We start from the raw sequence: 15,764 nt of genomic DNA, 5'->3' as shown, positions 1-15,764 counted from the left end.
TTCGTGTTTATTTTTTAAGATCAGGTTGTCTAGGCCTTGACAGATTGATATTTTAGGGGCTTTTGCAGCGACTCTATTGACCAGGGAATGTTTCTGCTGAGAGTGTCGCGTGAAATAAAAGTTTTCCTCCTCCTCCTCTTGTTGAAGCTTTTTTCGTGTTTCAAACGACTAATAAAAAAAAACAGGGAAAAGAATATAGTGTTTGCTATTGTTCCGGAAAATACATGAGTGCTTCCGTGTGTCGGAGACAGGTCCGGTGTATTTGCCACGAATACAAGCGGCCGAGCGAGCTTCGGCTGATGTACAGCGTTTGCGACACGCAGCAGGTGCTTCTTTCTTTTTGTTATTTTTCGTCCACATGCACTTTCGCAGTGCCGAGCGACGGATTTTCAGTGCTGCGGCCGAGCGAGCTTCGGCTGATGTACAGCGTTTGCGACACGCAGCAGGTGCTTCTTTCTTTTTGTTATTTTTCGTCCACATGCACTTTCGCAGTGCCGAGCGACGGATTTTCAGTGCTGCGGCCGAGCGAGCTTCGGCTGATGTACAGCGTTTGCGACACGCAGCAGGTGCTTCTTTCTTTTTGTTATTTTTCGTCCACATGCACTTTCGCAGTGCCGAGCGACGGATTTTCAGTGCTGCGGCCGAGCGAGCTTCGGCTGATGTACAGCGTTTGCGACACGCAGCAGGTGCTTCTTTCTTTTTGTTATTTTTCGTCCACATGCACTTTCGCAGTGCCGAGCGACGAATTTTCAGTGCTGCGGCCGAGCGAGCTTCGGCTGATGTACAGCGTTTGCGACACGCAGCAGGTGCTTCTTTCTTTTTGTTATTTTTCGTCCACATGCACTTTCGCAGTGCCGAGCGACGGATTTTCAGTGCTTCGAAGACAACGATCGAAACAAAAATGCCGCTTGCTGCGCACGCAAATTGAAGGCGAGAGCGAGTATCTGTTCTCGCTTCGGCGGGCGCGGCTTCGGCCGCTTATCTGTTTTTTGAGCAGCGTCCGCTCCGGCGGACGCAGTTGTTGCTGCGACGCGCGTCTTTTCTTTCCTTTTTCTTTTTCTTCTGCTCTTTAACTCTCCTCTCTCTGCACGTGGCAGCGGTGGTGGCTTGGCTCGAGCCAGTAGCAGGCCCGTGCAATTTCCTTTTCATCCTTCTCTCAGTCACAACAACAACAACAACACGCAAATTGAAGGTTAAGCTCTCGTGAGCGCTGGTCTGCGCAATAAGAACGCGCTGATGCACTCTGCTGCCGCCAAAAAAAAAAATGGTTTATTTGCAGAGAAAGGCAGAGAGGGCAGCCTGAGTGAGCATTTTCAGTCCCGCTACTATGCTCGAGATAGGGGGGGGGGGGGGGGGGGGAGAGGTGGAAGAAAGAGGGTTATTATAACTGGCGACGTGGACCGAAGAAGGTGCGAGCCTGATAGCAGCGAGTAGTGAACCGCTTTGTTCCCGAAAAGGTGCACCCGAATTTCCTGGAGAGGAATCATGACTCTGATCAATTCCCAGTATAAAGTCTTCGAACAATGACACTCTTGAATTGCTTCAAGGAAAATGCGGGGTGCAGCGCAATTACCGCATGACCCGCAGAGGGGTTGTCGCAGACGTCCACGGTGATTATAATTTTATGTTAGTTGCCACAAACACTGCTAAACAAAATAAATTTCTGTATGCTAATTACACTAAGTTTTTACATTTGAGGTGCCTATCCCAGCAGCATTGCATCTGGAGCGATAGGCACGATACAGGACAATAGTATAAGCACCCGAACACTAGCTTTACACGTACTGTATTAAATGTGCAAAATTTTGCTGCCAGAGAGAGTGGAGAAGCGCGCACAGTCGCGGAGACATTGAGGAGGGGGTGTGCGAAGTGTTCCAATGTAGTGTTCGTACAGGCTGTTGCGTTGCAAGAAACTGCTGGCCTGTGGGCCCGCGAGCTCCGGAAACTGTGTCGCGAGCGTTCCGACCCATACTCGGTGTCGCAGAGTGCCGGTATCGTCGCGGACGCGGGGCTCATGTTCGGCGTTCGAAAACGCGAACGTAAAAGCCGAGGGACGCGAAGACGTGGAAACGGCGTTCGAGAACGCGACCGTCAGCGCCCAGGCACGCTTCCTCCAGAGGGCGCGCTGCTTGGTCTCGTGGCCACGGCGTTCGAGGGAGCAGCAGTGAACGCACGGGAATCAACGAGGGGAGTCGTCCTCCAGCAGCGGAAGAGAGCAGCTGCTCGGGGAGCCAGCCTGTACCTTCCAAGGGCCTGGGGCACTCTTTTCTTTTGTGTCAAAATCTTTTAATAAAGACCCATTTCCCAGCCTTCACCGAGTCCACAGCCCGTACCTCGCAACAAGGCATGAATTTCAGTTCACACAAATGATCTTAGCGAAGCAGCTCAAGGAAAGATTAATACATTTATTTATTTATGTTCTGCTGGCACTTTCCACGCACGCAGACGCCGATCAAACTGCTTACCTGTAAAAAGAGAAAGAAGACAGCATACTCTCTGTTTTAGTCTGTTAATGTTTTTCCTTTCTTTAGGAGTACAGGGAAAAAATGGAGGGGACTCTTGAGCTCCGCCTTAATGGTATGACTCGAAAGCATGCTATGTTAATTCCCATATATGCAAATAGGTCATTCTCTACTTTACATTCATACATCCCAGGGAGCTCTGATACCGTTCCTGGCTTATCGATGGAGTGGTTAAGCGATAAGCTACTGCCCGGCAATATCAAATTCTGCCACCGGTGGGACTTGTGATACCCAGGTTGCTTTTCCCGAGAAACCTCTCACGACGAATCATTAACTCAACGTACACCTGCTATGGTGGACAGTTTGCTCACAATCCTGTAGGCAGGTTTTGATGAAGTAATAAGGTCACATGAGCGAGGTGGCACGCCTGCCACCTAGGTTGTGGTTCTGGCAATTTCTTGTGGATTTTTCGCTCACGGCTAACGATGCCAACGACGACGTCGACGACAACGCTGGCTTTTCTGCGACACGGGGCCCTTAACGCTCTCGCATTAATATTAATGTGAAGAAGAAGATGTACCCCTTCGCTGGACGCTGACGAAGAAGAAGCAGTTGTGGAATAAAGAGGTGAAGAAGAAGAAGATTGCCATCGGGCTGATCGTGTTAGTCTTGACCGCCTCGCTTCCGTCGACGCACCTTCCCTCGACGCCGCTTCCCTCGACGCCGCCGACCTCGACGCCGTCCCCGACGTCCTTCTACATTTGATAGAGGTGCGGGGTATCGATCCCAGTACCTCTGGCCTAGCCTAGCCTAGAGCCGGGCCTAGGCTTCGACCGCGGTGCTCCCACATCCTGCGGCTGAGGTCTGCCAAGGTCAGTCTTGGAGGTATCCAGGGGATCGCCTCCTCCAAGAACGAGCTCTGAACGCGGTGAGCGGGATATGCCTGGATGGCTTCTGGCCGGTCTCCGCAACCGGGATTCAGTTCTTCAATGCCATCGCCGGGTGCTCGAGGGCGCCGACCTCTGCCGCCGACGCCGCCAGGGTTTCCGGATGAACGAGCCACTCGCCAAGACATCAGGCGTCGGCTTCCCGACCACCGAGGCAGGCCGCTTGACTATCGTCGTGCGCAAGGTAACCGAGACGGAGACCCACGAGAAAGTCGCAGTGGGTCAGAGATTTCTCAGATATCTTTTTGCCGGAGGTCAAGAGAGCTCAACCGCGGTACCTCGCCATCACAAAAGATTCGGAGAGCGAGGCCAGCGGAAAGCGTCGCGCCGATGATTTAGGACACAAGCGGGCGCGCACCTCTGCAGGTGGCGATTTGACTGAAGGCGGAAGTTACAAAAACCTTGAAAGGTCCACGAAGAGTGACGAGGCATGGGCTGCGGCCATTGCGCAGGCCGTGGGCCACTGGCGAAAACGAGCGTCTGCTAAAGACTTCATTGAGCAAGAGCCCGAAAAGACGGCCAGTGAGGAGCACGCATCAGGTCAAGGCGTCGCGCTAGTAACAGGAGAAAAAAATGAGGAGCTGCCCTCGGCAGAAGCAGACGCCTAGCTGTAGAAGGACAGCTAGCATCCAAGACCGTTAAAACTAAAACCAGGAGCACTGTTCCACGCAAGATTAAACCGAGAGTATGCTTCCTTACAATGAAATCCCTGAAGATCCACCGCTATTTGCATGGAGAAGGTCACATTTGTTGAAATTTACAGAGAAGTCATCTAAGAGAGACTGTCAGGAGCTCAAGTACACAGGCTGCAAGACACGTGTGCTCGTAACTGCCGCGTACCGTAGTTATGCCCTGCCGAGTAACCGTGGGTAATATGGAACCGAAGTCCCTTGATTGTGTGGAATGTGCCCATTCTGCTACATGCACCGAAGAATGCCAACAGGGAAATAACCTCACCGAACAAGATTACACTTTTTTTTTTCTCAATGGGCGCTGACAACTGCCGGGCTAAATGTTCCACTCCATACATTGGGACAAAAAAGCGGAGTTCATCATATCGACACCATCCAAGAGTGATGACGAAGACGTTGTACTGTACAAAAGCTTCCATGCCCTGAACAGTTTGTGACAACACTACCGTGTCGAGAAACTGGCTGGTTCTTCATCGAGTTCATCCGCAGCAGGAAGCATCGAATAGGACAAAATTCCACTACCGAATAGCACCGTCATCTCAAGTCGCCAGGATGGCTCCTTTTTCTCTGGGGGGCATTGTGAAAAAGAAGACGTACCCCTTCGCTGGACGCCGACGAAGAAGAAGCAGTTTTGGAATTGCCATAGCGCTGATCGTGTTAGTCTTGATCGCCCCGCTTCCCTCGACGCCGCCGACCTCGACGCCGCCGACCTCGACGCCGTCCCCGACGTCCTTCGTCTACATTAATAACTTTGTATTCCATGTGATGCAACGTTTATGTTAGCCTAAAGGGACACTTATGATAAATCGAATTTGTCTGCATCGTTAGGGTATCGCGCCATAATCACAAATCGATCAGTCCGACCGAAAACGGACCTTTTATAAGCTAGAAAATAACAAACATAAGAAACGTACTACAGATGTAGTCACCACCGGCTAATTCCGTAAGTGAAAGGAGTCCGCCTTTTTCAGCAAGAACGTCAAGAGTTTGAATTGACTCGTGGGAAGTTTTCTAAATACAATGTTGTCGCTGATAAATGTGTCTTCTGACTCTGGTCAAACGTCAACATGGCTAGAAATAGCAACAGAATAAATTTTTGATCGAGAACGATGATTGGATGGTGTTTTTCTCACTGTCGCTAAATACGCCGCTGTCCATGCTCCTCCTCTTGGTGGCACATTCTCGCGCGCTCTCACACTCGCTTTTCGACGTAAGAAAGACTGCATTAAAGCTTCTCTGCTGGTGTGTGTCAAACCGACTTGAAGGCTCTGGTGTAGAGCTTGCGCGCGTGCCTACGTCAATAGCAATGTTGCTAAACGCTTTCACTTCTCTCGGTTCACATAAGCGCACGAACAATGAAGAACAGTTCGTCGCCCCTGTTTTCCGAGAAACGTTACTTATTCGCAATGGAGGCTGCCACGCTGTAATGGTACCGAGAAAGCTTTACATCCTTACCGTACCTCATACCCCTTCTTCGCATGCCGCAAAATTTAGGCCGGATATATTGATTTTCTGCAGTGATACATATCGTCTCTAGTCTAGCGAAACTCACCCTTCTGTGTAAGTAACATTGTGTTCCGTCTTCTTCTAGCTCGTAGCTGTCCACGCCTGTGTGGTTATCGCACTTGAATTTGCAGCTGAGCACCGGTGACATCTGTAATTCAAGATATGTCCAAAGATGGCGCTGGAATTCATTCACGCTCAAAGTAGTACGCTTGTTAAGTTAAATATTTAGCGAGAGAGAGAGAGAGAGAGAGAGTATCTTGAGCGAAGAACAGAGATTAAGAACAGATACTGTGTTGGGGAGGGGTTTTCAGCGACAAAGGTGACACGCCGGGTTTGCTGAGTGGTTACAGCGTTCGGCCTCTGAACTCGAGCACGCGGCTTACAGCCCGACCGCTGCGGCAGCAGATCGAAAGAGGTGAAACCCTAAAGCTGTGCGATGTCAGCGCTTGTTAATTAAAGAACCCCCGATATTCGAAATTAATGTGGAGCCCGGCACTACATTATCTTTTCCTCTCTTCCTTCATTCGCTTCCTTCTTCATCCCTTCACCCACGGCTCGGTTAGGGCGTCCACTGCGAGTGAAACGGGTACCTTTGCTTGCCTGTTAGCAATTTATTATGGGGCTTTATTGAAAAGCGGTCAGAAAGGCACTGAAAAAAATAATCTCTGCCTCTCCCGTAACCGAGAGTAGAGTAAGCATGAAATGTTTACGGGCATAACACAAGTGTACGCGGACACGACGAGACGCAGGCCTGACAAGAATGTATATGCAGCGCGTTCGATACTGTCTAAAGTGCGAAGAGGCGAAAGCGTTTTCCGCGCCACTTTGTCTATGTGACACTGGTGACGTCACCACTTAATTACGTCACACAATTGATGACAAAGTAATGACAAATTACTAATCAGTGACTAATTACTGAATAATGACTAAATACTAACTAACTGCTAATTAATGACGTTCAAGCTTCGCCTTTAGGAGTGGAACGCGACAGCGTGTTTGTAGGCAGTCCACGCCACCAGCAGTTCGGCGCGACGCCTTGCCCTTCAAACGCGACGCTTTTTGAGGAAAGGAAATTACGTAGTAATTCTCTATCATCTCGGTGGACACCCGAACCGCACAGTACAGGAAGGGAGGAACGCCACCACCCGTTCGGCGCGATGCCTTGCCCTTTGAACGCAAGGCTGTTTGAAATGGCGCAGTAATTCTTTGGCATCTTGGTGGACAGCCGAACCGCCCCGTAAAGGCAGGAACGCCACCACCGTTCGGCGTGATGCCTTGCCCCTTGAACGCAACGCTTTTTGAGGAAAGGAAATGGCGCAGTAAATCTCTGTCATCTCGGTGAACACCCGACCCGCATGGTACAGGAAGGGAGGAACGCCACCACCCGTTCGGCGTGAAGCTACCGGCGCTTGTATGCCGGTCCTGTAGGAGGGCTTAGAGAGTCTCGTTAAATCTCGTTAAATCTCGTTAAATCTCGTACGGTCGTACGGTGCCCGGATGTTCTCGTTTCAGTGCCCGGATGAGTGGAATTCAGTGCCCGGGTGCTGGCTGTCGGTCTCGGCGTGACGTCACCACACTGCCGACAACGGGAGCTAAAATTTTTGCACGCGTTATTAGAAATCGGAAATTATAATTCCGTGCATTATCAAATGCACAGCTCGACTGATATCTTGATAAACATTGAGAAGACACTGGCAGCAGTTATTTTTAGTGACTCGTTTGGAGAGCAACCGGCGCTTGTATGCCGGTCCCGTAGGAGGGCTTATAGAGTGTCGTTGAATCTCGATAAGTCTCGTACGGTGCCCGGATGTTCTCGTTTCAGAGCCCGGATGAGAGGATTTCAGTGCCCGGATGATGGCTCTCGGTCTCGGCGTGACGTCACCACATTGCCGACAACGGGAGCTAAAAGCATTTCATGCTTAAAATGTGAAATAAAATAATTATAAACAAATTAAGATTTGCGCTCATTGAAAGGGGGTGAATACTAATGAGAGGGGAATAAAAGAAGGTTTTAAAGCAATGCAGAAAGTTGGGCGAGTTGGTAATACATGTTGAACTTAGAAAAGCGCAATAAAAAGACAGGGACAAGCAGAAGAAGAAACACGCAGGACAAACGCTTGACATCAACTAGTTCTTTAAAGTTCTTTAAAGGTTTTAAAGTGAAGAAAAAAGACAGGATTATTGGAATGCCAGTAAACCAAATACATGAACAAAGACAACAGCACCGACAACATGAGCGAGGGAGAGAAGTTACTGATAGACAACGAGAAAAGTCAATGCAATGCTTCGTTTTTTTTTTTCAGGAGAATTGTGAAATTGTCTTATAGTTTCTGCTTTTAAAAAAATTAGTTGCTGTGCAAGCAATTCCGAGGACTTTGTTAAAGAAAACATTCTATTCAGACACTGAGACGCAAAGCCACGCAATGCCTACAGGCGCGAAATTTAAATCCTCTTCAATAAATCTAATGGCGGTACCAGTGTACCACCACAAAATCTCTCTGTTCGTTTTGTTTCAAGGGGGCGAATTTTTATCGTGCGCAATATAATGTCTACTTTCTTTACACACATTCCACAAAGTTAGCTTGTTGCCTAAGAAATACGTCGCACCTCTTTTCAGTCGTGTTGTAGGATATGGACGCTTATATTCGATTACAACTCAAGGACGCAGATGCAAATAACTCCTCATAAGAAGCCCTCCATTCAATGTCGCCGGCCTATGCGATGACGTCGTGGTCAGCAGCCTTGCACATGTTGGCGCGGCATTGCAGTAACTGGCAGTTGCAAGGCGGTTGACTGCGACGTCATGACGGGATATAGGACGGCCGCATTGGCTGGAGGGCTTCCTTTAAGGACGCATTTGCAGATTTCTACTTGTATTCTTTCGGAGTATACGAAGTCTGTTAGAAAAGTATCCGACTTCATTTTTTTTGCGAACACCTGATGGATATGAAACAAGCGCGCTTACAGCAGCCGACCTTGAACCCTCGTGCACATGCACGAATTTTTTCCCCCCTGTCGATAGCGTCAGTCGCTGGGAAGCAGCGTTTGAATGAGGCAGTGCGCAGTGCTCTCGTCGGTTTTTTGTTGCAAGGAAAATGGCGGAGCGAGGGGAGCAGCGCTACTACATCAAATTTTGCCAGAAACTTGGCGATAGCCAAGTGGAAATCATTCGAAATGTTCAGACGGCTTTCGGTGATGATGCTATGAGCAGCACACAGATTAAGCAGTGGTGCAACTGGTTTAAAGACGGCCGCACACCCGTGGAGGGAGAGCCACGCTCCGGTCGGCCATCAACATGCCGAAATGACCAGGTAATTGCCGAAGTGAACGCTGTGGTGATGCGGGACTGTTGTGTGACTATCCGAGAAATTGCGGAAGAGTTGGACATCAGCAATTTTTCTTCACATTCCATTATCACCGAAGATTTGGCCATGGAGAGAGTTGCGGCGAAATTCGTGCCGAAGCTGCTGACGATGGAGAAAAAGCAGCTGCGTGTTGAAGTCTCACAGGAGATGCTGGATTCCACAAACACTTACCTTGACTTCACCGACGCCGTAATCACTAGTGACGAGTCTTGGGTGTACGGGTACGACCCGGAAACCAAATCCCAGTCGTCACAGAGGACGCATTCCACGTCACCAAGACCAAAGAAGGCCCGCCAAGTGCGCAGCAATGCCAAAGTGATGCTGACTGCTTTTTTGACACCCTCTATGTGGCACACCACGAGTACGCACCCCACAGGGTCAAAGAATGACTAAACAGTACTACAGGGATGTCCTCCATCGCCTACGTGGTGCTGTGCGGCGCAAGAGACCGGAATTGAGGTCAACAAGAAATTGGCGCATCCCTCGCGGCATTGCTCCTGCACATTCCTCGCATTTGATTCAGACTTTTCTGCCGAAAAACCAGACTCCTGTAGTTCAACAGGCTCCTTACTCTCCTGATATGTCCCCCTACGGCTTCTGGCTGTTTCCTAAAATCAACAAGTCATTGAAAGGAGCGCGATTTCAGAAAAGAAAGGACATTATGGCTGCAACGACAGCAGAGCTAAATTCCATTCCGAAAAGGGCCTTTTCGGAATACTTCCAACAATGGCAGCACCGCTGGGAGATGTATATGGAGCCCCAAGGAGACTACTTTGAAGGTTATTAGGTTTCTAACACTCCAGTTATGCCAGTTTTTTTTCTTCGGCCAAAGGTCGGATACTTTTCTAACAGACCTCGTAGTTTGTTTCACCTTGACTTCATTTAATACTTGCATCTACTCTTGTGCCGCGAAATTACTAACAGCATTCAAGGACACTTTCCGAAGCCTTTACGTCGGTTTCTCTCCTGTGTTGTCCCCTGCGCTGTTTCGTGTTTTAAAATGTCATACCAACTAGCTCGCCATCGTACACTCTTTGCGCTTAAAGCAGCAAGTTTCTTCGCACTCTCAAGATTGCAGGAAGCATGACTCATCAATGGTGTTAGAGTCATCTAGTTCCATACTCAGTTATACTGCACGCGATTCCAAAGAATGACTGCTTCTCTTTCGCTCGGTATTTAGCTGATGGCTTTTCAGGAAATGCGATTGACGTGAAACAAAGGAGAAAATCCGAACGACTAAGCGTTTTCCACATGTGAATTCTTTCAGAAACGAGCCACGAGAAGCTTCGGACATAAATCTGCAAGCCCGAGGGTTTAGCGTTGGGCCCTCTTCTCTGGAAATTGCGGAACATTCGAAGTTTCGAGTAGTTTATCATAACTTCGAGAAATTTGGGAAATCTGGATTTTAAGTGTGACTTAAGGACCGAATAGCACCGATAAACATAGTGCCCTGAGGCCGTCGACTTCATGGCAAGAAGCATACCACTGCCTTGTAATTTTGAATGTGAGATGGGCACTGAACATCGCCATGTAACTTATTGTTCTTTCCTTTCATCTGAGCACTTACCGGTCGCTCCATCCTGCATGGCGTTTTCCCTTTCGGTTCCTCTGAAGACAATGGTACAATTCGACCACCATCCTCGGCACTGCGATGTAGCGCACCTTCCACTTCGTTCTTCACGCCATTCATTGTACCGAGTAATCTTGTAGTCTCATACGCCATGGCATTCCTTTCTGTCATTGCACTGTTTCGGTTGATCATGCCACGCGTCATTTCTATGCGTTCGGCCGCTTTGTCCGCATTCAACTTGTTAACGCTCCCTCCATAGTTCGGCAGCGCAATGGTAGAACGTGTATTCAACCCTTCTTCGTCGTTTGTACGTAGAGGTGGTGCCGAGCTCGATTCATACCTGCCAACTGTTCTTTTATCTCCCGACGTAGACACAGTCGCACCTGTCGACCTTATTTCGGTGATGTTGAATACGCGCCCATCTGGTGCCCTCACTATATTCGTAGTAGACGTCGTCGTATTTTGCAGCCGCATAAGTGTTCGAAGCCCGGGAATTATAGGGGTGTCGTCTCCAATAGCGCTCACTTCCATACCTTTAGAAGGAGCTATTTCATTGGGAGGAACCGCTCTATTTGGTACCACAGAGTTAAGAACTTCCCCACCTAATCCAGACCTCGAACTTGTTGCAGATTGTTCGGCGTACAACTTGCGCCTTATCGCGGCCGATATAGCATCAGCGGTCGTCCTTGCCGCGTTTGAGGGGACAGGAGCTGTTCTTAGTAATTGGCCATCAGCGCCCTTTTGTGCCATGATGGTATCTGCAGTACTCGGGCTTATCTCACCCCACAGAAAATAATGATTCTTGGTGACTTTGATTGTACTTGACCTCATAGATTGCATCCCAGCAGAAGAAGCTTTAGGGCCAAAAATTTTGGCTGCCTTTTCTATCTTTCGGGGATCGTTTGTGCGTACCTTCTGCTCAGCTACCTGACTTGAGAGAACTGCGTGCTGATCGGCCGGGCGTCCGCCAAGTCTAGTTTCATGTCGACTCAGAGACGTGCCGCTTTCAACTGCTGCCGTCGCAGTTTGGGTGGCGGTAGGGAGAGGTGTCGCTGAGCCGGCAGGCATGCTTAAGGGAGCGCTGACAATCTTTTGGGGCTGTCGCGCACCAGTAAGCACAGCTACTTCCCGTTTGTCATCGCGCGATAGAACTTCTGCTTGCACGTTTCCGGTGTTCATCATGTTTTCAATAGCCGCCGAGGATGCAAGCGACGGTGATGCAAGCACTTGAGCCTTTATTTTCGGTTCCTTCACTGGCGCGCTTGGATAAGGTTTAACAAAAGGATGTGCTTCTAGCGATGCCTTTTCATCTGGCCGATTAATTGGTAAAATCCTTTCTGTTCCTTTTCTTGTTTGAGGTCTGACAACAGCTTGCGGCATTTGAGATGAACCTTCGGCGGACGTTGCTGTGCTTGGATTTCCAGGAAGAAGCTGGTGTAGCGTATTAATTTTCGGAGAAGGTTTGCCTGGCTTTTTGGTGATGGTAGAGATCCTGTTACTGGTCCGGAATGCCCAGAAATTGGTTCATTTGCATGCCGCATGCCTGAAAACCTCTCTCCCAAGTGTTCCGCAAGAAGTTCAGTATATTCAGTTAACCTTCCTACACCTGTTTTGAAGAGATTTAACAAATCGGTTGCTGACGTGTGTCCCATGCGCGTGGTAGCCTGTGATTTATTTGGCAGTCTGACCACTTTACCAAGTTTTGCATCCGGTTTTCTAGGAAGAACAATGCTTGTAGTTTTCTCTTTATTAGCAGTTCGTTTAACTGCTCCGTATCGGTTATTTTTCGCTGAATTTTCGACCGTGACTCCTGTGGTCACGGACCTTTTCGCGGATTGAGTGCTTTCGCCAGCTAGCGGTGATGCAGCAGTTGAGCTTGTAGTTCGTTCAGCCGTAACCATGGAAGCTCGTATTGTGCCTGGACGTACTGACACTCCTTCCTTTCCGAGATGCGCTCTAACATTTCTAACTGTTGCCAAAGATGAACTAGGCGAGTGTCGTAGATTTGGTACTCCGTACCGAGCTACTTCGCTGGATATTTTAGCATCATACGATGCCTTTTTTATGTTTCTTAGCACCCTTCCAGCGTTTGTCAACACATCTGATGGAGCAGAATCCGAAGGATAGTGTTTAAACATTGCAGGATTGGCTTGCACAGTTTGTTTTGCAATCAAGCGTTCGCTTCTTGCCTTAAGCGTGGCTCCTGCATCCCTCTCCAAATCCTTTGCAGCTTTTGTCATCGTGTGTGCTGATATGGAGCCTATTCGGCTTGACTGGATGCTTCCTGTAGAGGCCCTGGCTGAAACATTAGACGTTGGGACCACCGGCACTTTAATATTTAAGCTAGGCTTTGCGGCTAGCGCCGTTGTGGCCGTCATCAGAGATGCGGGGCTTATCGGAACAGCAGCGTTTTGTGCACGAGCCACAGAGGACAGAATTGCGGTTGGTTGTGCATTTGCTGCTGCGGACAGCATTTGTCCTGCAATAAGCGTGGTCCCAGCTTCACTCTTGACATGCGTTGCAGCTTTTGTCATAGAGTGTGCTGACATGGAAGCGATTCGGTTTGTCTGGATGCTTCCTGTAGAGGCTGTCGCTGATACTTTAGACGATGAGACCCCCGGCACATTCATTTCTAAGCTCAGCTTTGTGGCGAATGCTCCAGTGGCCTTAATTTTCGAGGTGGGGCCCACCGGAAGAGCGGTATTTTTTACATGAGACACAGAGGACAGCATTGCGGCTGGTTGTATATTTGCAGCTGCAGACAGCGTTTCACCTGAGAGCCTTGTCCCTGGTGCCCTCTTGATATGCGCTGCTGCTTTTGTGGTCGTCTGAGCTGATATGGATGCGAGTCGGCTCGATTCGATGCTTCCTGCAGAGGTCGTCGATGGTAATTTAGACGATGGGAGCCCCTGCACTTTCATTTCTAAGCCAGGCTTTGTTGCGAATGCAGCTGTCGTCTTCAGCTGCGAGGCCGGGCCCCCCGGAAGAGCACTGTTCCTCACATGAGAGACAGACGAGAACATTGCGGCTGGTTGTGTATTTGCAGCTGCGGCCAGCATTTGTCCTGAAAGGGTGGTCCCTGCTTCCGTCTTGACATGCGTTGCAGCTTTTCTGGCCGTCTGAGCTGATATGGATGCTATTCGTTTCGATTCGAGGCTTCCTGTAGAGGTCGTCGATGATAATTTAGACGACGGGAGCCCCTGCGCTTTCATTTCTAAGCCAGGCTTTGTGGCGAATGCTGCTGTGGTCTTCAGCTGCGAGGCGAGGCTTATCGGAAGAGCACTGTTCCTTACATGAGAGACAGACGAGAGCATTGCGGCTGGCTGAGTATTTGCAGCTGCGGCCAGCATTTGTCCTGAGAGTGTGGTCCCTGCTTCCGTCTTGATATGTGTTGCAGCTTTTGTGGTCGACTTAGCAGATCTGGATGCGAGCGGTTCGATTCGATGCGTCCTGTAGAGGTCCTCGCTGATACTTTAGATGATGAGAGCCCCGGCACATGCATTTCTAAGCTAGGCTTTGTGCCGAATGCTGCTGTGGTCTTCATTTGCGAGGCGAGGCTTATCGGAAGAGCACTGTTCCTTACATGAGAGACAGTTAGTTTATGAGAGACAGACGAGAGGATTGCGGCTGGATGTGTATTTGCAGCTGCAGCCTGCATTTGTCCTGAAAGGGTGGTCCGTGTTTCCGTCTTGACATTTGTTGCAGCTCTTGTGGCTGTCTGAGCACATCTGGATGCGAGTCGGTTCGATTCGATGCTTCCTGTAGAGGTCGTCGTTGATACTTTAGACGATGAGACCCCCGGCACTTTCACTTCTAAGCTCGGCTTTGTGCCGAATGCTGCTGTGGCCTTCATTTGCAAGGCGGGGCCCTTCGGAAAAGCGGTGTTTCTTACATGAGACACAGAGGAGAGCATTGTGGCTTGTTGTGTATTTCCAGCTGCGGGCAGCATTTGCCCTGAAAGGCTGCTCCCTGCTTGCGTCTTGACATGCGTTGCAGCTTTTGTGGCCGTCTGAGCTGATATGGATGCCAGGTGTTTCGATTCGATGCTTCCGGTAGAGGTCGTCGCTGATAATTTAGACGATGGGAGCCCCTGCACTTTCATTTCTAAGCCCGGCTTTGTGCCGAATGCTGCTGTGGTCTTCATTTGCGAGGCGGGGTTTATCGGAAGTGCACTGTTCCTTAATTGAGAGACAGAGGAGAGCATTGCGGCTAGTTGTGTATTTGCAGCTGCGGCCTGCATTTGTCCTGAAAGGGTGGTCCGTGTTTCCGTCTTGACATGTGTTGCAGCTTTTGTGGCTGTCGGAGCTGATATGGACGTTAGGAGTTTCGATTCGATGCTTCCTGTAGCTGTCGTCGCTGATAATTTAGACGATGGCAGCCGCTGCACTTTCATTTCTAAGCCCGGCTTTGTGGCTAATGGTGCTGTGGTCTTCGGTTGCGAGGCAGGCCCCACTGGAAGTGCGGTGTTTCGTATATGGGACACAGAGGACTGCATTGCGGCTGGTTGTATAATTGCAACCGTGGACAGCAGTTGTCCCGAAAGACTGGTCCCTGCTTCCTTCTTGACATGCGTTGCATATTTTTTGGTCCTCTCAGCTGATATGGATGCTATTCGTTTCGATTCGATGCTTCCTGTAGAGGTCGTCGCTGATAATTTAGACGATGGAATCCCCTGCACTTTCATTTCTTAGCCAGGCTTTGTTGCGAATGCAGCTGTGGTCTTCGGTTGTGAGGCCGGGCCCACCTGAGGAGCCGTGTTTCTTACATGTGACACAGAGGAGAGCATTCCGGCTGGTTGTGTATTTGCAGCCGCGGGCAGCATTTGCTCTGAAAGGGTGGTCCCTGCTTCCGTCTTGCCATGCGTTGCAGGTTTTGTGGCAGTCTGTGCTGATATGGATGCTAGGAGTTTCGATTCGATGCTTCCTGTAGCTGTCGTCGCTGATAATTTAGACGATGGCAGCCGCTGCACTTTCATTTCTAAGCCCGGCTTTGTGGCTAATGATGCTGTGGTCTTCGGTTGCGAGGCAGGCCCCACTGGAAGTGCGGTGTTTCGTATATGGGACACAGAGGACTGCATTGCGTCTGGTTGTATATTCACTGTAAAAAATTTCACACCTTTAAAGGGAACAAACTGACTAACACACCCTCGCACCCGACAAAATAGGAGTTTCTGTTACTCGTGCACCCGTCCTGCACCCGTCTGCAACCTAGCATTTCAGGGG

At 49.6% G+C, this 15,764-nt stretch overlaps 1 pseudogene; it reads left to right on the top strand.

Annotated features, from left to right (window-relative positions):
- Window positions 1–2,871: 2,871 nt before the first annotated feature.
- LOC149364204 (uncharacterized) lies at window positions 2,872–4,132 on the top strand (annotated as a pseudogene).
- Window positions 4,133–15,764: the final 11,632 nt, after the last annotated feature.

Source organism: Amblyomma mixtum, chromosome 2, assembly GCF_055824585.1.
Source record: "Amblyomma mixtum isolate Tamu chromosome 2, ASM5582458v1, whole genome shotgun sequence".
In the NCBI taxonomy this organism is placed as follows: Eukaryota; Metazoa; Arthropoda; class Arachnida; order Ixodida; family Ixodidae; genus Amblyomma; species Amblyomma mixtum.
This window is presented reverse-complemented; position numbering and strand designations above follow the sequence as displayed.